We start from the raw sequence: 23,628 nt of genomic DNA on the forward strand, positions 1-23,628 counted from the left end.
TTTAGGGCCTTCTGGCCGGTTCAACAAAGTTCTTGTGGAGTGGGGCGGCTTCCAGGGGAGCTGTCCCACGTCGCGTTGCCTTCCCGGGGTCGCTGTTCGTTGCGGCTCTCAGCCGAGCAGGTCACGGGTCATCCGGGGCAGCGGTGCTCTGTGGCGGCAGGGTCCTTTCCTCGTCGTCCGCTCCGACCCTGGAGGCGGCGGCTGTGTGGTGGCGGCAAGTGGCAGTACGGTCCTCATGTGCAGGACGTACCCAGCCAAGTGCCGGTGGTAGCTGTGCGCTAACAGCTGAGCTGTCGGGCAGGATACCGACCAGGAGGATTCTCACAGGGCGACTGTCCGTCTTTGCAAGTGGATTGGATGCTCGTGGCGCAGTCAACTCGGGAGCTCTGACCGGACAGGTCCTCCTTCACTTTGCTCTCGGGCTCCCGGTGCAGTTGCGGTCACGGTGTTCGGGCCAGCGGCGGCTGGACCTCACGTTGCTCTCGCTGTTGCTTTGGGCCCCGGTCACGGTGGTCAGGTGGATGTCGTTGCCTTGGAGGAGATTCCTCCGTCGGTACTGCAGCGATAAGCAGCACCCACAGTCGCTTTCTTCAGGATGTAGCGCCCACTGGTCCTGGGGCGCTGGTCAGGGGGCAAGTTCACAGCAAGCCCTTGGAGATCGTTTCAGCAGAGTTTGGCACAAAGTCTTGTAAAGCAAAAGTCTTCTCGTAGTCTTTCCTTTTTCCTCTCCTTCGGCAGCAAGGCACCAGACACAGGCAAGAGACAGCACCCTTCCTTGTCCTTCACGGTCCTTCTCGTCGGGCAGAGTTCCTTCTGTAGCCCAAACTGGATCTAACTTTCAAGGAGCAGGGCTCCTTCTTTTATACGGTATTTCTTTTGTTCTCGCAGGCCAGGGGGCCTTTGCATAGCCACTTTCAGTCCTTGAGTACTCCGACGGGTGTAATCCGGCTTCTGCTTTCAGTGTGAGGGGCAGGCGCATCAGACGCCCCACAGGAGGTGGAGCCAGCATTGTGCGGACAGGGGTAGCCAGAGTACCTTGTTGATGGGGGCTTCGCCCTTCCTGGGCCAGGTGTCGGCTGAGTCATCAGTCGCTCCCCAGGAGGGTGGAGCCAGCATTGTGGTGGCAGAGCACAGCAAGATCCAGAGTCAAGAGCCACTCCTACCTCCCACTAAGGTGTAATCTGCGCATTCACCACCTGTCATCCCCCCAGCCCTGTCACGCACACATCCCAGACAGTCAGATACACATACCAGCAGAGGCGGGCTGAAATGGTTAGGCAAGCAAAGGCTAACTTTCTAAAAGTAGCATTTGCAAACACAGGATACTAAAATAAACTTGACTACAAGAAGTATTTTATCATCCTGAGTTCAGGCATACTAAACACGACTCGCTACCATGCTCCTTGAGCCTGTTGGGATTATAGGGTGTAATAATTCCAGCAGCTCAGTCTGGCCTAACGGAAGCAGGTAGCCTTCAATAGTGAAATACGATTTTGGTTGTAAGTCACTACTAGGACATGCCACACACATCAGGGCTTGTCCTACCTTACACCTACAACGCACCCTGCCCGCAGGCCTACCATAGGGATGACTAATATGTAGTCAAGGGAAGGTTCGTGGGGCTGGCAAGTGGGTGCACTTGCCCAGCTAGCGTGACAGTACGAGACCGCACGCGGGTTCTGCGGTCGCAGTCCCCAGAAACATCTTTACGGCTGCTTCGGTGGGTGGCGCAACCAGCGCTGCAGGCCCACTAGCAGTTTTGGCATCTACAAGCCCCGGCACTCCTAGTGCACTTTACTAGGGACTAACAGTAAATCCAATGAACCAATCATGGATACCAATCGCATGTACAATTTACAGTAGGGAGCACTTGCACTGCGGCACGGATCGGCCGTGGCGCAGTGCCCTGAGTATCGGAAAATCAGCAAAACATCGGAGGCACATCAGCAAAAAGTGGAAGGGAAACTCACGCCAAGGTGCCAGGTCTAACAGTGCACTTTACTTTTAAACATATTCATCTAAATTGCAGCATGCCACCCTTGCTACAAAAATAAATACACATTTTTTGGCCTACAATTTATAGACTTTCGTTGCAATTGTTGTTGCAATATTTAGCAATGCCAATAGCTCAAACTTAATCAATGCAAGACCTATTGCATTGCAAATGCTTGTTAGATTAGTAGCCCAAATGACACACCTTGAGATAGATCCTATGCTTGAGGGCGCCTTGCTGGAATATGTGTATGATATGCGGAACGAATTGCGCAGATTCATAGCCATTGCCCTCTTGTTAGCAAAGAGGGAAATTGTACTCAAATGGAGCAGTAGAGCCTCTCCCATCCCACCATGAAAGCTTGGCTTACTAGCCTCACATTTTGTAACACAGGTAACTCTATGCTACTACCCAACACCCGGCTTCCCGACCAAAAGATATCTGGAGACCTTTTAAAGACTACCTGCTTGGCATTGGTTCTCCCCCCACTACACAGCAACCTGCAGGAATAGTCACCTCCGGGTGGGCTGAGTTATGTCCACCTAGCTTTGTCAAATAACTGTGTTCGCTGTGTCTTTGGAGATGGGGGTTGGACCATAAGGGAAAGCCTTGCGACTTGGGCTGATCAGAGGTTAATATTACAATGTATGTTATATATTCTTCCCTTTATAAGTGTGCGCTATATGATGGAACACAATTTACTTGCAAATATTTCTTTTTTTGATTTGTATTTTGCAGTGAATAACCATGCAATGTTTGTAAACATTATGGAAAAAGCTAAATAAAAGTTAAAAAAAAAAAAAGCAATCAGTCGCTCCATAGGCAAAGCACCTTTGCAAGCATCGGCAACTAGGATCCTTGTACCAGGCAGAGGGGGATCACATGAGTCCATAATAATCATAAGAAAAACAAAATGTTAAAAAAACTCCTCACCAGGGAACATAACTATCACTACTAGGTGTTCTGTCTCAGTGTTACCTGTGGGTAATATGTTTCTCTCTTCTCTACGTTTAGTAAAGAAGGAGTGTATTAGCTGGCAGGAGAGCACGTGGTGGTTTGTTGTCATCCTAAATTTATTAACAAATGTTCTGTTAACGCATCGCTTCTACGAGCTATTGGAAATGTCCTCAATTCTCATCTTTCTTCCCTATGAAGAGCTTTGCTCCCTGCATCTGGCCATTGTGGAGCTGCTCTAAACCCTTCATATAATGGAGGGGTGCCACTTTTTGTCCATGCCCTGGTGATATCTCTCCTGGCCAGAAGCAATGCCAAATCTAGGAACTTGCCCATTGCTTTATCAACTTAAAGTCTCTTAAAAGCACCCGACAGACATAGCTCCATTCTCTAGGTCTTCCATTCCTGTTGTTTTCTAGAGGGCTTCCGTTACTGTGCTCCAATACTGTTCTACGGTGGGGCAATTCCTCAACATGAGAACAATGTCAACATTGGTTTCCGACATCTTGAGCATCCCGAGCATTATAGGGATCATTCGGATATATCTTATTTATTTTAACTTTGGTGAGATAGGACCAGTGCAGGATGTAAAACTGTATGAGTTTTAAAACTCGCTTTAGAGTAATGAATAGTCTTTTCCTATTCAGTGGCATTAAGAACCAGACCTATGTCTTTTTCCCAGTTGTTTCTGAGTAGTGATAAAGCAAAACCTTCCTGTTGCAGTTAAGCTCCACATTGTCATCAAAGGAGTTTCCTCTCTTAAGCCATAATGTGTAGGACTTGCAGTAATTCATGTGTTTGCGGTCATCAGCTATGTATCTGCCAGTGTTTTCGAAAAGCAGAAATAAACTTATCCCTATATGCGTAATTGCCCTTTTCGTATCCTATCTATGTGTGTCTAATTCTCCATTGCTAATTCTCCATTGTGGAACAAGTCCCCAACCGTTGTGGTATTCACCTCTGTCTAGCAGCTCAGAGCTCAAGGAGAGGGACCTCCTGTTCTCGCGGGGAGACTCAACAACGTTATGACTAGGTGCACTCCAACCCCCAAGTTTTTCCATTAATAACAAAGACAGAAAAGACCAAAGAGGGGGAGGTGTAGCTATCATTCATAAGGACAACATCCCCATCATGGAAATTGACTCATGCAAGTACAACACCTTTAACTATCTTACCGCCAATATAAAGACTAAGGATGATGGAGCACTACTCTGCCACCTCCTCTATCACCCACCAGGCAACACCTCTGCATTCGGGGACCATTTGTCCGACCTGATTGCTCACTGCGCACTCCGGTACACCAACAACCTAATTCTTGGTGATCTAAACCTTCGGTGGAATGAAGCAAACAACCCGCAAATTCAAATGTTATCCAATCTTCTCTGTGACAACAACTTAGCCCAACACTGCTCAGAGAAAACACACTACAATGGAGAAACCTTGGATGCCAGTATCGCTCAAACAGATGCAATTACGATCGACCACATACTCCTAGTGGACTGGTCGGACCATCACATGATCTGATTTCGCATCAACCAAAAAATGCTTTCTTAGTCACCCATGCAAGACCCCCCAAATGGTCTGAAAACCTCATTCAGATTCCCATGGTAGCCCTAGATAAAGGATAAGCTTGCTCCTTCCCAATAACAATGACCACCTCTCCACAACCAAACTCTCCTCACTTAACAACTCAAATTTGGTGACTATGCTTGACCAACTAGCTCCTCTACAGCTAAAGAAAGCGGAGCCATTCCGCCCAGGTCATGGTTCAACATGGACATCAACTCTGAAAAGAGACAACTAAAAGCCAAAGAAAGAAGCTGGAGAAATAACCCCACTACCACCCTCCGTGAACAACTCAAAACAGCTCGTAGGAAGTACAACAATCACATCAGGAACGAGGAATCCACGTTTTTCCGCTCTGCGCTGGACTGCGCAAAAAACATACCCAAAGAGCTCTATAACATCATCAGGGAGCAAACCTCCAATCCTTCTACTTTCTCAATATAGGCGTCCAAAGAACTCTGCGACAACTTCGCCATTTTCTTTAATGATAAAATTACGAAGATCGAACTCTCACTGGACACCAACAATACCGTCCCCACAAAGAGCAGCAGGTCCGGGGCGTATGATATCGCCCCTTGTCCCTCTACAAAATACTGGCTAAGCTTCCGCCCCATTCAGGAAACTGAGATAATCAATCTTATCTCCACCTCCAAACCCTCATCTCATGTCCTTAACCCCATTCCCCCCCCACCTGACCAAAAAGCTGAAGCACTCCCTAGCACTGCTCTGGTGCATGATCATAAACAGCTCCATGAAAAGCTGGGACGTTCCAGACTGCCTTAAAGTAGGACAAGTCACACCTTTGCTGAAAAAACCCTGCCTTGACATAAAGGATTTGAATAACTTTAGACCTGTCTCTAACCTTCCTCTTCTGTCCAAAATCCTAGAAAGATGCATACTCCAACAACTAACCCAACACTTGGACAACATCAACCTCCTGGTTGTCCATCAGTCCGGCTTCAGAAAAAGCTGTAGCACTGAAACTGCCATCCTCAACAGCGTCAACGATATCCACAAATCACTAGACTATGACCAATGCTGCCTCCTTATTCTCCTAGACCTATTGGCAGGATTCGACGCGGTAGACCACAAACTCCTCATTAGGGCTCTCTAAGAAAGAGCCGGACTTGGCAAAGTGGTCCTCCTATGGTTTTCTTCCTTCCTACACAATCGCATTAAAAAAATCAAAATTATAAAATTTACATCCGACCTTCACCCAGTCAACAAGGGAGTCCCTCAAGGCTCAGTGCTCTCCCCACAACACTTCAACATCTACATGGAACCTCACACCAAACTACGCAAAAAAGCCAACATCCGCTTCCATCTATATGCTGATGATAACCAGATCTATTTGGAAACCACCTCCATCAGAGACATTCAAAGTCTCAATGACGTACTGAGAGATGTTCAACACTGGCTGTCATGTAATCACCTTAAACTAAACCCCGACAAAACCGAATTACTCCTCATCTCGAACAAAGAGGAAAACCCCCACATTGTGGAATGGCTAAAAGCAGTCGATGCGCTCAGTGGGAACCTCACCCTGGCCGACTCTGTCAAATCACTAGGCATCGTGCTAGACCCAAAACTGGACATGACTTTACACATCAAGAACTCAGCTAAGAGCGCTTTCCTTAAGCTAAAGCTACTGAACAAAATAAAACCTTTCATTCTGCCCAGTGATCTCAAACAGGCTACCCAAGCATTGGTGTTGTCAAGACTGGACTATGGGAATGCTGTCCTCTCAGGATTAGCAAAATCACATCTGGCTTCCCTCAAAACAACTCTCAATACGTCAGCCAGAATGTTCCCCGGAATCAAGAAATTTGATCATATTTCTCCTGCACTCAGAGAAATTAAGTGGCTCCCAGACGAAATGCGGGTTAACTTCAGAACAGCCTGCCTCACACACAAAGCCCTGCATACCGTCAAACCCGAATATTTGGCGGCCATATTCAGAAAAGCTGGTCAGGCCAGGAACTTCAGAAGTTCAAACTCCCTCCTACTCATCCTGCCGAAAACAAAAATCCAGAGAGTGTAAACTACTAGGCCCTGTTCACTGTATTTTTCATTCTTGGAATCAGTAAATAAGGTGTAGACACTTAGCCAACTCCTTACTGAGGATTTTATAATCTGAATTAAATTCGACAAAGACCTATATGCAGCTAATTCTGTTGGATCTCATCCCGATTTTGGTATGGACGTAATAATGGACTCTTGCATTGTAGAAGAAAAACATGCCTCTTCAAACGCTATTGTATATTATGTGGAGATCATCTGACAAGAAAAGACTGTGTAAAATTCCATAGGGATGCCCCAAATGTCTCGCCAAAGGTCAAATCCTGTAGCATATCTCTAATCCCTTGCTCAGAAATAGGGGTCTCCATCACTGCGAATTGTTCTTATGACAACCTTGATCCAGAAAGTTCTCTATCTGACCTTCAGATGCATTGTCAGTAGTATTATTCAAATCACTATAATATTGAAAAAGACATAATCTCCTTTTGTACATATAGGAGTTTCTCATTCTTGTCTTTAATCGAACTTTTTGACGCATGCGTTCCGTGTGGCCAGCAGTTTACTTGTCTTGTCAGCTTCATTGTGAGTTTTTGCTCAATGAGTTGTGTAGTCTAGGCGTCTTAGCTTCTTGAATATATTGCTCTCCAAGTTCTTTAATGTTTGCCTGTGGTGTCATTTGCCCTACTTTTTGTACTTCTAACTTGTGTATGGCAGACTTTATATTCTGGACATCATTGAGTATAGTCCGTCGCTCCCCCAACACAGGTTCGATACATATACCATTAATTGTAGTTATAAACACCTCCCTTTTGATTAGTGGCAAAAATGCAGTGTTCTCGCTTTTGTGCAAAAGCTGCTCTTTGTGTATCTCTATCATGTGTCTCAATGAAGCATCTTCTTGCATGTGTCATGTAGGAATGGGAGATGCTCTTCTGCTCCATTGGAATTCTGCCTCCACTGGATTATGAACAGAAACTATTTTTGCCTTGTGTTCTATATATTGAAGGTGGGTTGTAAAGCAACTGTGCTTAGTATTCTGTCTAGCCTTGTGTTTATTGTATGTATTGCTGAATACCAAACATAATCTCTGGGGGTAGTGTGCCTGATTCTCCACATGTCTCCCGCAGACCAATGTTCCATAGTCTCAGTTCACTGGTGTTAGAAGTAGATAGATGAGAGAGATGGGAAAGGTCTATTCAGAGGGCCATCATTAACACTGTTGATGCCTCCACCTAAACCTTCTGACCAGAATTGAGCTTGGTCAGTACTATAGGGGAGCTATCTCATTTTCTTCCAATTGGGGAATATCTCTCCTCTGCATCTATGCTGTTTTCTCTGTCTCAAATAGAATTCCTGCGTTAATCCAGATCAACTGGCCAGGTGTGTAACCTGCCTAAACATTGATATAGGTTTGCCACCTCCGCTGTGTTGTAGATTAAGGCCTTCGGCTTGTACCAGGTACATCTCCTATAGGAACACGATTTGGGCCTTCCATCTAACAAGGGACAAGTATATAATATTGCATAATTACTGCAATTAGTCCCCTGACACCCTATAGCTGGAATTACATTTTGGTATGTGCTAGGAACGTCCTGTGTGATGATGGGAAACATACTGAACCTTAGAAGGATTGCCCAGTTGCTATGTATTGATTTGCGTGCAATGCAGTGCCGTTTCTGCTGTCTATTATCCTAAATCCTCTCCCACCCTCCTTAAGGACAGACGAAGAAACAAACAAATGTCTGTCCAATGAACTGTTTGACACAGAAAATCTGTTTATTTCTCTACTGGTTTCTGTTGGAAAGAGGTATTACCAAGGAGGTGGCTTGGTTGGTTTCCGGGCAGTTCTGTCCCTCTTTTATTGTACTCTATTAGGTGCTGCTGGTCAAACTATAGAGAGCGCCCTACTGGACTGGGGGGCGATGGCACAAGTTTACTTTGAGGCGGCCATCATATCACCAAAGGGGCAGGGCGCCTAATTGCTGCTTACTTATCCTCAATTTGCTCTCCCCCTAGCACATACCATTACATGGACTTGAAAAGAAATCAGGGTATTTTATAGTGGACTCACAGTTAAGCAATAACTTGTAACTTAAATGTGCCCCTTATTTTAACCACTATGTACAGTTTCATATGATCTTAATGCTAGTATCAAAACAGATTGTGTGCTATCTGTGGAGTTACCATAGAAAGGGAAGACGAATCCTTAGAGTTTTAATCTGCGAGGGATTCTTCTTTGTAAGTCATGAGTCCAGCCACTGTAGATCTCAGACTTGGGCTTTGTTCTATGTCCTTCAGTGCTGGCACCATGGCTATAGCTTCCTTTCTTGATTCTTTCTTTTGTGGGGGGGGAGGTGTCTCTCTCTCTGACTGAAGTTTGAGTCTGTTGCTCTTTTGTGACTGTGCTATGCGTGTAGGTGCGGCTTCTTCCACTTTTCTTTGGTCGGCCTCTTGTCATGTAGCTTCATATTACTTGGCCCAGTCCCATGCTGATTTTGGCTTGAAGAAAAAAAGGAATTTTGATTGGCGACTTGTTTGGAAACAACAATGCATATATTAGATCAAGGCGCCTTAGTTTCTTATTCACCTGGGTAAAATACACTCTTTGTGTTGTCCATTGAAACGTGTCCTACCTTCCATGCGGCCCGTAGGATGGTATCTCTTTTCCTATAATTAAGGATTTCTGACACTATGGGGCTAGGCACATCAGACATCAGGGACTGCCTAGTTGGAACCCTGTTGGTTCACTCCACTGTGAAGTGGGGCAATAATCCTCACTATGATATGTCTTTCTGGATCCAATCTTTGATGCAGTATGTAGGGTCTCGATCTTCAATACCTTCTGGAATTCCAATAATATACAAGTTATTGCATTTTGTCTTGGCTTCTACATCTTCAGCTCAACTCTCTGTGAAGGGGGCGTGGCCAAGCAGCATGGCCGACAGGACGTGAGCTCTGCCAGCTCCCGTCCGTCGTACCCTGTAATCCTGTAAGGGGATCCTGGCCAGGCATCTAGGGGGTCGAGAAGTGAGTCGGGCGATCCCCTCAGCCTGCAGGGTCGATCAGCGGCTCGAAAAAGTACGGCGCCGGTGGAGCCGCCGGCTGTGAGGCCTGGAAGGCACTGCCCCGCCTGCCCTGCCACGCGGGGCCGGGGATCGGGGCCTGGTCACTCCTGCGCACGGACCCTGGTGAGGAGCTCCTGCCGGTGACTCGCGGGAACCCTGACGATAGTGAGGTCCATCGGCGAAGGTCTCCCCGGGGGACGGACTAGGGCGGCTTGGGGGTAAGGAGGGGGACCGGTGGGGGCCGGCGGCGGCTGTGTGTGTGATTGCTGAGCAGCGTTCTGGGACCGGACCTCCACCTGGGACCCCCCCCGCACCTATGGCCATTCCACATTGAGGCGCTGCTCGGCGGGGGCCCCCTCTGATCACCACGGGGGCCGTGTGTGCGGGAGCGGCCTCCGGCCGGGGTGATTGACGGCGGCTGCCTGCCGCGTGGAGCCTTTGACTTGAGGCCTGCATCGGTCGGGTGAGGAGGGCCCGGCCTTTGTCGTGGGCAGTCCCCGCACTCTCTGGGATACATCGACGGCCTGCTCGTGGGCCTGGATTTTTCGGACCCCTAGGTGAGAGGTCTCCTAGCTTCTGTGGGCCCCCTAGCCCAGATCTTGATGATGCCGGCTGTGGATGCTGGGGGGGCTGCCTAATCTCTGTCTGCCGCATTCGGGCCCTGCTCTGCCCGAAGCCCATGGATACTGCCCATACCGCCGGTGGAGTGCCCCCGGGATTGGCTGTGAGGGGCCCTGCGGGGTGGTGTTGACCCCCTCTATGTGCTGAAGGATGCTGAGTACTGGAAGGAGCCCTGGGGGCAATCGCCTTGGACGTCACCAATTGAGGAGAGGGCCTGCATCATAGCGGACCCACCGCTATTGTAACCCCCCGGACACTGCTTGAGCCTCCGTGAGTCCTGAACTCCTGACTGGGCCCTCGTTGTGATTCGGCGTGGGAGCTTGCGCCCGGGGTCGTGGGGGGGGCCGTGGATCTCGCGCCTCGCGGCGGCCCTTGGAGGAGCAGAAGTGTGTGAGGGGACTGAGCACTGGTCCTTACCGCCCTTAGGACTCTGATTGGAGGGGTGCGATTTGCGCTTATCAGTAGAGTGGGGTGCCCCCGTCTATTGTGTGGGTGTGGGATATTGGTCCCCAGCTCGGCAGACCTGTTGGCGAGCTCCATTGTGCTGTGGGGACTTGCGTAAATACAGAATGTCTCGGTCGACCCAGCCCAACACCATTACGCAATACACCATCCAGAGGCTGCCGTCCCTGCGGATCACCCGCCAATCTGGCCAGGAAGACGGGGAGGAGGCCCCCGGTGAGCCCTTCCGGGCAGAGCTCCTGAAGGCAATTCACGGCTCCCACGCGGTGCTGGAGAGGCAGATTGAAACTGTGTCCATCGATGTCAACTTATTGTGCACAGACCTCCGGAAGATGGCGGACAAGGTCACGGACGCTGAGGGCAACATAGCACAGTTGCAGGGTGAGGTGGCCTCCCTCAAGAAGACGATGACCCAGCTCACGGCCACCACGGATGCCCTGGAGCGAAGGGCTGAGGACGCGGTGGGGCGGGACTCGTCGGAGTAACATCAGGGTCCTTGGCGTGCCGGAGCAGACTGAGGCAGGGAATGCTGAGCATTTCCTTGAAACCTGGATTCGTTCGCAACTGTGCCCCCACGGCCTGTCGGATGTCTTTGTTACCGAGCGGGCTCATCGGGCGTTGGTCCCATCGCTGCGCCCCGGCGCTCCGCCGCGTGCCATCATTGCAAAGATATTGAATTGTAAATGTAAATGTAAATGTAGTGTATTTTATATAGCGCACTTCTACCCGGAGGCCTCGTAGCGCTGTATTCATACCGCTGTGGAACCCATCCTGGCTTTCCTGTGAAATGTCCACTCCTGGGCACCTCCAAGGTGAAGCCAGGCATCCACAGCGCTGCTGGGGCCGTTGTGGAGATTAAGCAAGCTATTGCCCAGAGTCACACAGTGTGACCCATGATTAGACTAGGCACCGAGGCGAGAATTATCAGGTCCGGGGAAATTGATTCCAAGAGCCGCCGAGGCGGGAATTGAACCCCTGTCCCGGGCCAGACCTCTGCATCAGGGTCTGCCGCTCTAACCATTGAGCCACGCTTCTCCACTGAATTATCGAGATAGGGACTGCATCCTGCGGGCGGCGAGGGAGTCAGCGAATCTTGCCATCGACAATAGCAAGATCTCCATATATCCGGACTATACCCAGCAGGTCCAGGAGCAGCGGAAGTCCTTTCAGGGGGTTAAGCAGAAGCTACGCGACATGCAATTGCAGTACATGCTACTATATCTGGCTAGGCTCAAGGTGATTGCCACGGGAAGGCGCATTTCTTTGACTCCCCAGGGGAGGTCTGGGAGTGGCTGGAGATCCGGGGAGATGACCTCCCACCAAGGAAGTGCCCCAACAGGCGGCGGCGCCGCTCAGAGACCTCTGGGTGTGTAGAGCACCATAGAGTCACGGTGGGAGCTGATGGGGCTCTGCTTTTAGCGCAGTCGGATGCTGAAGATGGCTCGGGGGCCTCGAAACCCCACGGATCGGACGATATCCTGGTACCAGACACGCTGCGGACTACGGCGCGTGACGTGGATCCCGACGCTCCGGTGGTCCCAGGGGGACTGCGCTGCCTGAAGAGTCGGTGCCACCTTGAGGGGATTTTCTGGATGACACGCTGTGTACATTGATCGTTTGGGGCCTTTGGTAATGTGTAGGTGTTACATGTTTCAGTAATGCCCTTAACACTGGTTCATTCGTAAGGGTGGGGACGGGTGGCCCTTCAGTTCCCACTGGGAGCGTATGTGTGAGGGGAATGGGGTTGCGTGGAGGGCGATAGGCTTGTGTGGAACTTCCCCTCTTAGTTGCGCCTGGTATGGGGTGTTAGGAGTGTGGGTCGGGATGGGGGCTGGGGGGGTGGAGTTCATTCTATTGCTGTGTTTATTGTGGGTGGTTGAAGTGTGGGGTGAATGGGGAGGCTGTGTACGTCCTGACACCAGCAGGGGGAGGGCAGATTGGCGTGTTTGGTTGTTGCCGATGTCATGCTCGTGGGTGGGGGCCTATTGTTCGAGGGAAGGGGGCAGGGGGATTGTGGGGGGGTTTGCAGGGGGGGTTTGTTACAGGCATCAGTTGTATTACAGTGCGGGCACGAAATGGGAGGGCAACAGGATGGGGTGATGAGGCCCTACTGGGGCAGGGCGACTGGACATGGGTTATAAGTTTTTAACGTGGAATGTGAGGGGGCTGGGCACGTGCGTTAAACGGCAGAGTCCTTTCCTTCTTCCGCAGGCACGGAGTCTCCATTGCATGCCTACAGGAGACTCATTTAGATGACGAGGGTGCTCGTAAGTTGGGGAGAAAGTGGCGAGGCCAATTGTATCACTCTTACTTCTCTTCATATGCCAGGGGGGTACTTATCTGGGTAGCGCCCGGGGTCCCCTTTGCCATACAGTACATGGAGGCGGATATTCAGGCCAGATACTTGCTGTTGAGGGGGAAACTTGATGGGAGAGACCTCACGCTTTTGAATTCTAATGCTCCTAACGCAGATGACCCTGGTTTCTTCCTAGCACCAGCACTGCAGGAGGTGCTGGTCCCAGATCTGGAGACCCCCCTCTTTTGGATGGGGGATTTTAACTGTGTCCTGGATCCCATATTGGATCGTCACCCTCCCCGCGCGGGCACAAAGCCGCGCATAACGAAGCAGCTCGGCGACGTAATGGAGAACCTAGGAGTGAGGGATATGTGGCACCAGCGACATCCGGCCCTGAAGCTTTATACATGTTTCTCTTCCACACATAACACACACAGCAGGCTGGACAGGATTTTAGTTGCCAATGTTGACGCTTCTATCTTGCTGACGATCACTCATCAAGCTTGCTTTCTGTCTGACCACTCCCCAGTGATGTGCACGGTGACGTGGGAGGGGCGGCCCGCCCGCCCTGGAACCTGGCGGATGCCGGGGGATCTCTTACAGGATCCGATAGCGAGGGACTCGGTCCAAACTGCACTCAACAATTATCTTGAGTTGAACTGGCAGGAGGGGTCCATTGCCTATTCCACCAAGTGGGATGCCCTGAAGGCGGTCATAAGGGGTGAGTGTATGGGCCTCACTTACGGGGTCAGGAAGCAGCTTCTCCGGGAACTACGGGACGCTGAGGGCGACTTGTTGTGCCAGCAGACGATGGTGGACCCGGATGAGGTGCAACAGGAGGCAGAACGGGCGGCCCGTGCCTGTGTACACGACATCCTAGATCGGCTCGATAAGTACACCTTAGGCCAATTTAGACAGCCGCTTCATAGGGAGGGTGATAAGGCGGGTCAGATGCTGGCCTGGGTTCTACAGCGGGAATTTGCCCCAGAGAGGATAGTGGCGTTGAGGGATGTAGCGGGGCGCATGGTGCACTCTGAAGGGGCCATACTCCGGGTCCTCCAGTCCCATCTGCGAACGCTGTATGCTGCTGACCCCGAGGTTTCTTAACACTCATACCTGCTGTACTTGCAGAATTTAGACTTGCGGTCCCTGCCTAAGGATGCAGTGGAGGACTTACATGCGGCATTGACGTTGGGGGCGGTGCGGGTGGCTATAGCCAGTCTCCCGAGAGCCAAGGCTCCGGGGAGTGATGGTTTTCCCCAGGAATTTTATCAAGCATATGCTGACACCGTTGACCCTAGCCTGTACATCGAGGCATTTGAGAGTGGTGTTCTGCCGCCCACCATGAACCAGGGCGAGATCTGTATGATTTTAAAGCCAGGGAGTGACAAATGTGATCCGGCAGCGTACGGACCCATTACCATGATTAATACCGTCGTCAAAATTTTGACAAAACTCTTGGCGGCCCGTTTAGCGCCGCATATGGCGCATTTGATACATTCGGATCAGTGTGGCTTTATTAGGGGACGCAATACCGCCATGAACTTGCTGCGGTTGAACCATATCCTGCACGAGGTTCGAGACCGGGAGGAACCAATGGTTATAGTGTCTAACGATATAGCCAAGGCGTTCGATACAGTTGATTGGGGTTACCTACTGGAGGTCCTCCGAGCGGTGGGCATGGACCCCAATTTTTGTCACAGGGTCCGCCTGATGTATACAGCTCCCTGTGCCAGAGTGCGGCTGGGCGCGGGGCGTTCTGCAGAATGGCGGCTAGGTCAGGGAACGCGGCAGGGGTGTCCCCTCTCGTCGCTCCTCTTTGCGCTGGCCATAGAGCCGTTGGCGGTCAAGGTCCGAGCGGAGATGGCCCAATGGGGCATCCTGGTAGGGGACATGTGTAATGTGGTCTCCTTGTATGTGGATGATGCTCTTTTCTATTTGAGGGTGCCAGAGGAATCGCTACCCATACTGTTGCACCATCTCGACCGCTTCGGGGAGGCCTCAGGTTTGCGGATCAATCGTAACAAGTCCCTGATATTTCCTCTGGCGGGTTACAGGGATGGGCCGGTGGCGGGCGTCCCAGACCTAGGACTGCGTTGGGAACTGGAGGCCTTTCGATATTTGGGGATTCAGGTGGCCCCGACAGACTCGCAGGCCCTGGCCCGAAACATCGTCCGGATACTTACATCCTTACAGAGCTTGGTGACCTTCTGGAACACATTGCCGCTCTCCCTTATGGGACGGCTCGCTGTCGCAAAGATGGTGATGCTTCCCCGGACACTGTATGTGTTCCAGAATTCGCTCTGCCCTATTCCACCACGCATCTTTCGCACCCTTAATACCTTGCTGACGTCTCTGCTTTGGGCGGGACGGCGTAGCAGGGTTGCGCTTCACACCCTGGTCTGGAGCTGGGAGGAAGGTGGACTAGAGGCTCCGAGGTTTGATTTATATCATTATGCAGCGCAACTGTTACCGGCAGTGAGGTGGTTCGCGGATGCAGACGGGTTTGAGATGCAGCTTTTCGCTCGGAGGGCCACCGAACGGATGTTGCAGGTGGCATTGATGAGGGTGGGGGGAGTGGATGCGACCCTGCCATATGTGGTGAGCCACACGGCGGCAATCTGGCAGAGGTGTGTGGAATGAGTACTGCGTCGAGCCCCCTTTCATAGGGAGTTGCCGGTTTGGATCTTTGCGCCCATTGTGGCTATGGAGGAGCACATGTCCTTTAGGGACTGGAGAGCAGGAGGCTGCGACACCTTGGCGGACCTCTATCCGGCCGACTCGTTTGTCTCCTACGAGGAGGCTGCGGAGACCTTTGGGTTGGGGGGGGCATTATTTACATTATCGTGGCATTCAGGAGGTAGCGAGGGAGTCGTGGCCCCAATTCCCGGAAGCGCCTCAGACTTCTCATACATTGAACATCATTCTCTCCTGTGGTAGGGGTCTCAGGTTGATTTCCTTGCTTTACTCCGCACTGCGTCGGGACTCCGAGCCGCCGGTTCAACCTGCCTGGAGCGCCTGGGAAATGGATCTGAGGGAGACCCTGGAGGCCGGGCAGCGCAAGCATATAGGGGGTCTTACACTTAAAGTGTCATGTAATGCACGGTTTAAACTCGCACACTTTAACTTTATGCCCGCACTTATATGACACCGGTCTCCTTGCAGCGCTTCTCACCAGACAGGGAGGACACTTGTCCCAGGTGCGGAGTAGAGAGGGCGGGGTTCCTACATCTGGCCTGGGGTTGCGCATTGGTGCGAAGTTTCTGGATGGAGGTGGTGGGCCGTATAGCTGCCGCTACCGGCCCTAAAATAGACTTGGCGCCGCTCCACTGTCTGCTGGCTCTGGTTCCCCGGCCTAAGAATAGCAAAATCCCCTATAAACTGTTACAGCTTATGTTGGTTCTGGCGAGGCGTGAGGTGGCCATTACCTGGATGGGGAGGAAGGCCCCAGAGATTTCCGCATGGTTGAGGGATGTTCGGGAGTGGTCAGTGGCGAAGGATACTCCTATGTGTTGGACAGGCCTCGTGAAAGGCCCGCTCCCTCCCCGCATGATAGGGCCCGGACGCCGGCTCTCCCTGTATCCTCAGAAAGAACCATCCTGGCAACCCACCGAGGCAACCCGCAACCCATCCCCAACGGGACGCCTGCTCCCGAACACCCCAGTATCGGCTGGCCCGGGCCTCCGCCAGCACCATTGCCCCGGCCCAGCCGCCATCTTTGGACACTGCATCACGAGGCCGCGTGGCCTCGGCTCGACCCCAACCCTGGGCCTGGCCAGGCCCCGACATCGAGGCACCACCATCCACCCAGGAGGTGAAGAGACCACTTGGCAGGTCAATGGGAGAAAGGAGTATCGATGGCTCTCCCCCGCCAGGTGTCGATCGCCCCCGGCCTCCCCGGGCGCTGGCTCCACCCCCCTGCTGGGTGTCTGGACTCCCTCATCCCGGACCTCCCGACCTCCAAGCGCGAGGGTCCGGACATCAAAGGAGACCAGACCTATAACTGGGGCAGCTCCAGAGCAGGAAGGCAGTTGTATCCTGGAGTCGAGAGACACCTTGAAGAACTCATCCTTGACGGACTGCTGGCGCTGCCGCAGCCCTGCCTTGTGAACCATCTCTGAAGCCTGCTGGCGCTGCCGCGGCCCTCTGCAACGTGCACCTTCGCCTTGGCCTGCTGGCGCTGCCGCGGCCCCTCTGCAACGTGAACCATCATCTTAGCCTGCTGGCGCTGTCGCGGCCCTCCTCGTCGTAAAGCCTTCATCCTGGCCTGCTGGCGCTGCCGCGGCCCTCCTTGCCGAGAACTATCATCTTAGCCTGCTGGCGCTGCCGCGGCCCTCCTTGCCGAGAACTATCATCTTAGCCTGCTGGCGCTGCCGCGGCCCTCCTTGCCGAGAACTATCATCCTAGCCTGCTGGCGCTGCCGCGGCCCGACCTTGCGGACCCCTGAGCTCGAGGATTGTGAGCTCCTTCTGGCCGCCCCTGTACCGGACGGGTACCAAGACTGTCCCGCTACCCCTTATCCTACAGAGACTAGAATTTGGAGGATCCTCGGGTCCTGGCCCCACTGTATCGTTGATAACCTTGCCTCAAGAACCCTATATAAAGTGTACAGATCTCATCCTTGTGTGGTGTCCATTTGTGGGGGGGAAGTTACTTGTCTGTACGATCGCCGGAGACGGCCCTCACCGGAGGCCTCTCCCCCTGTACTCGGCCGACCCTCTGGGTCTCCGTCTAACACTATGCAATGCACGCGCAGGAATGAGAGGCTGCAGGAAGACCTATTGGCCTGGAGAGTGAACCTCATTCGTTCTATTTCTTATTACATCTGTTTTGCATGGTCATTAATCTGTGCTTGTAAGTCTTACAAGATCACCTTATTATTGTGCACTTTGCTTGTTCTCTTGTAGGATGCCTAGCTACACATTGACTGTATCAACGTAGTTTTCAGGGCAGTGCACGTGTCAAATATTGCTTTTAGGATCAAGTACAGTTTATTTTGTCTAAGAGACCCAGCTGGCAGCAGGGCAACATGGTTGTTGTGCTCTGCCATGTTGTCAAGGGCCTGGGTCACATGTCCGAATTAGTCCTCTCACTGCAGCTTTCTTTTGTAGCCATGCAAACTGCACACTCGGATGCTGGCAGGCTGCCATGTTGCAAAACGATAAAACTTGCTGTGAGATATCTGTTATTCTGTGATCCTCTAGTTGCAAATATGATATCACTCAGTTACCCGACTGCCATTGAGCACTTTTGGGCAATTTGTTTACTTGGCTGGCACTTTTAACTCCCTGGGCTCACGCAGCGAGGCCGTGCCCCTCTGCAGCCCTCCAGTGGAAGGGAGAGCATCTTGTTGCAGGCCGACACCAAGACCTGGAAGGGCTGCTGCTACACAACCCCAACAAGCTGTCAGCTCAGGCCCACCCTCATAATAAAGATAGAGGACAGCTTATACCATATGCTGGCAGATTTGATGCGAAGGGTGCACACCATCATTTAAAGGCCATTGTCATCTTGGCCATCCAAGCCACACCCCCATGATATGTCACTTGAAATGGCATGTTATCAACTCATTCGTTGTAGAAATTGTGCGAGAAATTGCACCATTTTAATACATATCTTTGAGAATTTTCTTGGGGTGAGTTAATCTGCAATACTTCTTGAAAGGGTCAGGCCTGCTTGGTACAGCTTGAAAGAACGGCAAATGTGTAGAGCCTTTAAAAGCCTGTGACTTTTTAGCAATTTATGGTAGTACAAATGTTTTTATATTGTATCTGGAAGGAGTAGTTCTCTTATATTGGTATTTGTGGCTAGCTATGCAGCACCTTTTCCTGCTGTTTCACGGTTTTCACCAAGCTGAATTTGTAACTGTTAATCCTCATTTGGCCCATGAATACAGCTGTTCCTGCTCCCCCACTCTGCTAATGTGGCTGAGCATAGTCTCGGTGAGCCAGCCTCCCCAGTCCTGGTGTGCTGCTGAATCTTCAACTCTTTCGGACAGGCCTAAAAACTCCTTGGTAGAACAATGTTTCTGATGCTTGCTCAATCCCTGTGTTGTTTTTTCACCCCTGCTATGTGAGTTTTGACCTGTGTGAGCCTAAGTTTATTCACCAGTGAGTTGCCCTTCTGTGCGTTCATTGCCGAAGCTGTCCCTTCTTCTGTGGCTTTATGGAGAAATGTCTCCTGTCCCTGGTTAAGTGCATCGATAGAGGCTAAAGCGAATGGTGAACTTGCCCAGGTCCCATTCACTGACATCAATCAGCCTCTTTGTCTTTCTCTTGTCTATAAACAGGGTGTTGCTCCTAATTATTAAACCCAGTCCTACCACATTCTTCATCGCTGTAGCAAAGAATTGCCATTAATATTTCTCTTGATTTTAGCAGCTTCTGATCTGTCTCCTATAGAAGGGTTCTAAGAAACAGACATCTGCACCCCTAGTTATAGTTCCTGAGGGACCTTCAAGCTTTTGACCAGGTATTCAGTCAATCAAACAGGATTTTTAAAGTGCTGCGTATCACCCGTGAGGTTATCCAGACGATGGGGAGGGGACTATTCTGCTGCTAGGTGATGTCAGTCGAACAGCTAGGTCTTAAGGCTGTTTCTAAGTTCTTGCAGTGCGGGGCAGGTCCTGAGGGGGAGGCTATTCTAGGTTTTGGTGGCCAGATATGAGAAGGAGGGGCCACTTATCCTGCTGCCGCAGTATCGAAGAGTGTGGGCGAGGATGGCGGATCGCAGTTGTCTGGTCGATTGGTGGAAGTTCAGGCTGGGTTTGAGATAGGCTGGTCCCACGTTATGAAGGGCTTTGTAGGCATGGGTCAGCATTTTAAACTGACATCTCTTGTGTATCGGGAGCCAGTGGAGGGATCTGAGGTGAGGTGTGTTATGGGCTCGCCTCAGGAGGTTGAGGATGAGCCTGGCTGCTGCATTCTGGATGGTTTGCAGTCTGTTTAGAAGCTGGGTTGTGATCCCTACATAGAGGGTGTTGCTGTAGTCCAGGTGGCTGGTGGTGAGAGCCTGGGTGACAGTGCATCTGGTGCTGATGGCTATCTACTTGAAGACTTTCTGGATCATGCGTATGGTGAGGAAGCAAGCTGAGGGTACTGACTTTATCTGGGTTTTCATAGTGAGCCTGCTGTCAACTATGATGCAGAGGTTCCTGGGGTATTCTTAGGGTGTTGGGAAGGGGCGTAGTTCTGCTGGCCACTAGGTGTTGTCTGTGGGGGAAGTGTTGTTCCCAAAGATGAGTACCTCTATTTTGTCTGTTTTAATTTGGATCCAGTTGTTTTGCATCCATCTGGCAACGCTAGTCATATACCTGTAGAAGATTGCTTTGGTGTTGGTGGGGACAGCGGATAGGGAGAGTATGAGTTTAGTGTCATCCGCAAATGAGATGATGTTCATACCGTGGGCTCTGACCAAGGGGGCCATGTATGCGTTGAACAGGCTGGGACGCATAGAGGAGTATTGGGGGACGCCACAGATGATGTTTTTGTGGACCACGGAGAGGAGTGGGAGGTGGATGCTCTGTGTTCTTCTGGTTAGAAAGGATGCAATCCACCTGTGGGCATCTCCTTGGATTCTCATCTGGTGGAGCCTTTTTAGGACGGTGTGGTGGAACACTGTGTCGAATGCTGCTGAGAGATCGAGCAGAATCACGGCTGCAGTGTCCCCTTCGTCTAAAAGAGACCTGATGTCATCCGTGGATGTGACCAGGGTGGTCGCTGTGCTATGGTTTGTTCAGAATCCAGATTGGGACGGGTCCAGGAGGAGGTTGTTCTCCAGGTGGTCGGTGAGTTGGCGGTTAATTGCTTTTTCCTTGACATTAGCCAGGAAGGGCAGAAGTGAGATAGGCTGGTAGTTTTTGAGTTCTTGAGGGTCAGTGGAGGGTTTCTTGAGTAGGGGTTTGATCTCAGCGGGTTCCATTCTGTTAGTAAGGAGGCAGTTGAGATGGAGGTGTTCAGAATTAAGGTGAGTTATTTGCTGATGGAGTTGTTCCCAGAGTTGAAAATGTGGTGGGGACAACAGTCCCTGGGTGCACCTGAGTGGATGGACCTCATGATGGTGGTGGTAGTCTATATGATGAGGGGGTCCCAAGCTGTGATCCTTGGGTAGGGTGTGGAGTCGGTGAGGGTGAAGAGATTATGGGAGTTGAAGATAGTAGGTTAGCAGTCTAAGTGTTCGTAGATGGCAGAGATTTTGCTGTAAGAGAAGTCTGCCAGAGTGTTGCAGACTTTCTGGGATGGAGTGATGGCATTTTCACCTGCTTTGGGGTTGGAGAATTCTTTGACAAATACGAAGAGTTCCTTGCTGTGGCTGAAAATTGCTTTGAGGCAGTCGGTCGGGGCTTCCTTCTGGGCTTTTTTCAGGAGCAGATAGTAGTGGTTTAGGGCCTTTTTGAAGTTGGCTTGGTCGTTGCTCATTTTGCTGACATGCCAGTTTTTTTCCAGTCATTTGTAGGTGCATTCGGACGATTTGAGTTCTGGGGTGAACCAGCTTGTGTGTTTGGTACGTCTGCCTGGTCTAGCAAGTTCGAGGGGGGCGACTCTATCGGCACATTCTGTGATCCATGTGTTGAAGTTCTTGACAGTCACCTCGAGGTTGGAGGTGGTGTCATGCGGTGGATGCATTGAGGGCGTCAGTCCAGAGGTCCTCGGTTACCTTTCTCCAGCTCCTCTGGGTGGTGCCGGACACAGTGCTTTGGGTGTCAGGGGTGGCTGTGATAGAGAAGTGAATGATCAAGTGGTTGGACCAGGTTATTTCAGAGGCATGGCCGTATCTGATCCTGTTGCTGACTGTGAAGATGGGGTCCAATGTGTGCCCGACTATGTGTGTGGGGTGGGTGACTAATTGTGTAAGGCCAAGGTTATTCATGCTCTTGATTAGGCTGGCCATGTTGGCATCACTGGGGTTGTCACGGTGGAAGTTAAGATCCCAGAGGAAGACGAAGTTTCTGTATTTGATGGCCAGGGGGCTAATAAAGTGGCCTCCCAGAATGCAGGACAGGTCCCTGTGGTCTGTATGCCAGGTTGCCCCTAGTGGTGGTTTGGAGTCTGGGTTGAGTTGGAAGTTAAGGTGTTCCATGATGGGGGTGGTTTCCTCGGTGGATGCTATGCAGTGCAGGGATTCTTTGTGGATGATGGCTACCACGTCCATTTTTGTTGGTGTGGTCCCAGTGTATGATCTATTAAGGTCCTTGACAATGAATTTACCGGTCAATAATGCACTTGCCATTTTAGTTAGATCTCAACTTTACTAACATTACCATTTTTCATCGCTTTCTCATTAGGTTAGTGGAATGGACCTTTTCTGTAGCCCAGTATAGTGTAATACCTTGTCCCCCCCCCCTCTTCCCCAAAGTGAAAATAACAAATGGACATCTCTCTGCCTTCCTGACTTTTCTTCTCCTCTGGAAACCATGAGATCGTTCCGAACATCTCCCCAAAACTTCGTTCAAAGCTATGCTCCCATAACTCTAAAAGAAAAAAAACTGCAACTAACACTCGTATTCGAAGTAACCTTTTTAGTTATCTTATTGAATATGCGGAGCTATTGGACCTTGGGTTTGCCCGGACCCTTTCTTTGCTGCCCTTTCAGGAGGTCGCCCTTTCATAGTGCCTGACCTCTCTGCTGCCTCTTAGCTCTATTCCCCCTGCCTTCACACCCAAATGATAATCCCCTCCAGCTCTCCTCAGGTTTCCTTAATCACTGCACAAGGGGGTATGCTGGACTGTTGAAGAGGTTGGAAGACTTCGCTTTCTCTACTTGACCAATTGCCATCGCTGATGGGCAGAATTCAGTGCCTGGCTTTCCATAACTGGAGATTCCCCGGATGTATCCAAAATGAGTCCCAATTTAGTTCTCGCCTCTTCAGGTGATACCATCACAAACTGTTGCATCTAACAAGAAGTCGTAGAGATGCCCCCTGTATATGATAGCTTTTTTTCTCTCATGTTGCAAGTCTTTGAAGATCTGGATTTGCACTCCATTGAATGAGATGGACCTCCTTATAGTTCCTTTGACATTACCCTCTCTTTCTCCTGAAAGAAAAAGAGGACATCCGACCTATTGTGTCTGCTCTAGGATGGGGGGCCACCCTATGTACTCTGTCAATTTGTGTTATACTGTCTGGCTGTTCCAGGATGGCCGTGAATAGATTGTTGACCTATAGCTCCAAGTCATTCTTGCCAATTGCTCGCTGTTAAACTCGTATCAATTCATTGCTTTGCCAAAGATTTATTTTCTACATCCTCAAGTTAGCCCTGGAGTATAATGTGCTCTTCTTCCAGTTTGTTTTTTCAGCTCTGTAATTGGTCAGTAATGTCAGCCTGACTGCCCATCGCTTCCTCCACGCATTGACCCTTTACCCGTGGTCAGTAACTTCTCGTCTAATTTCTTTGAGTTTAGTTCTTGGCAGGCCTGCCGCTGGAAAGTCTTCGTCATCCCTTCTCAGCCGATTGAATATCTATCTGAGTGTGCTTCATCTTTTTGTCTGTTTCTTGTACTTCTCTGGGAGTCTACTCTCTTGCATTCCATTCTGTGCGTGGCTCTCACGTGCCATAATACACGAAAAATTGCATCTTACGTGTGTTTGATGCCCGTCTTAATGGCTGGTTATGTTTTCCTTCAGATCTTTCTTTAATGTTTTCTCCTTTAAG

Source organism: Lissotriton vulgaris, chromosome 6 (genome assembly GCF_964263255.1).
Source record: "Lissotriton vulgaris chromosome 6, aLisVul1.2, whole genome shotgun sequence".
Classification (NCBI taxonomy): domain Eukaryota; kingdom Metazoa; phylum Chordata; class Amphibia; order Caudata; family Salamandridae; genus Lissotriton; species Lissotriton vulgaris.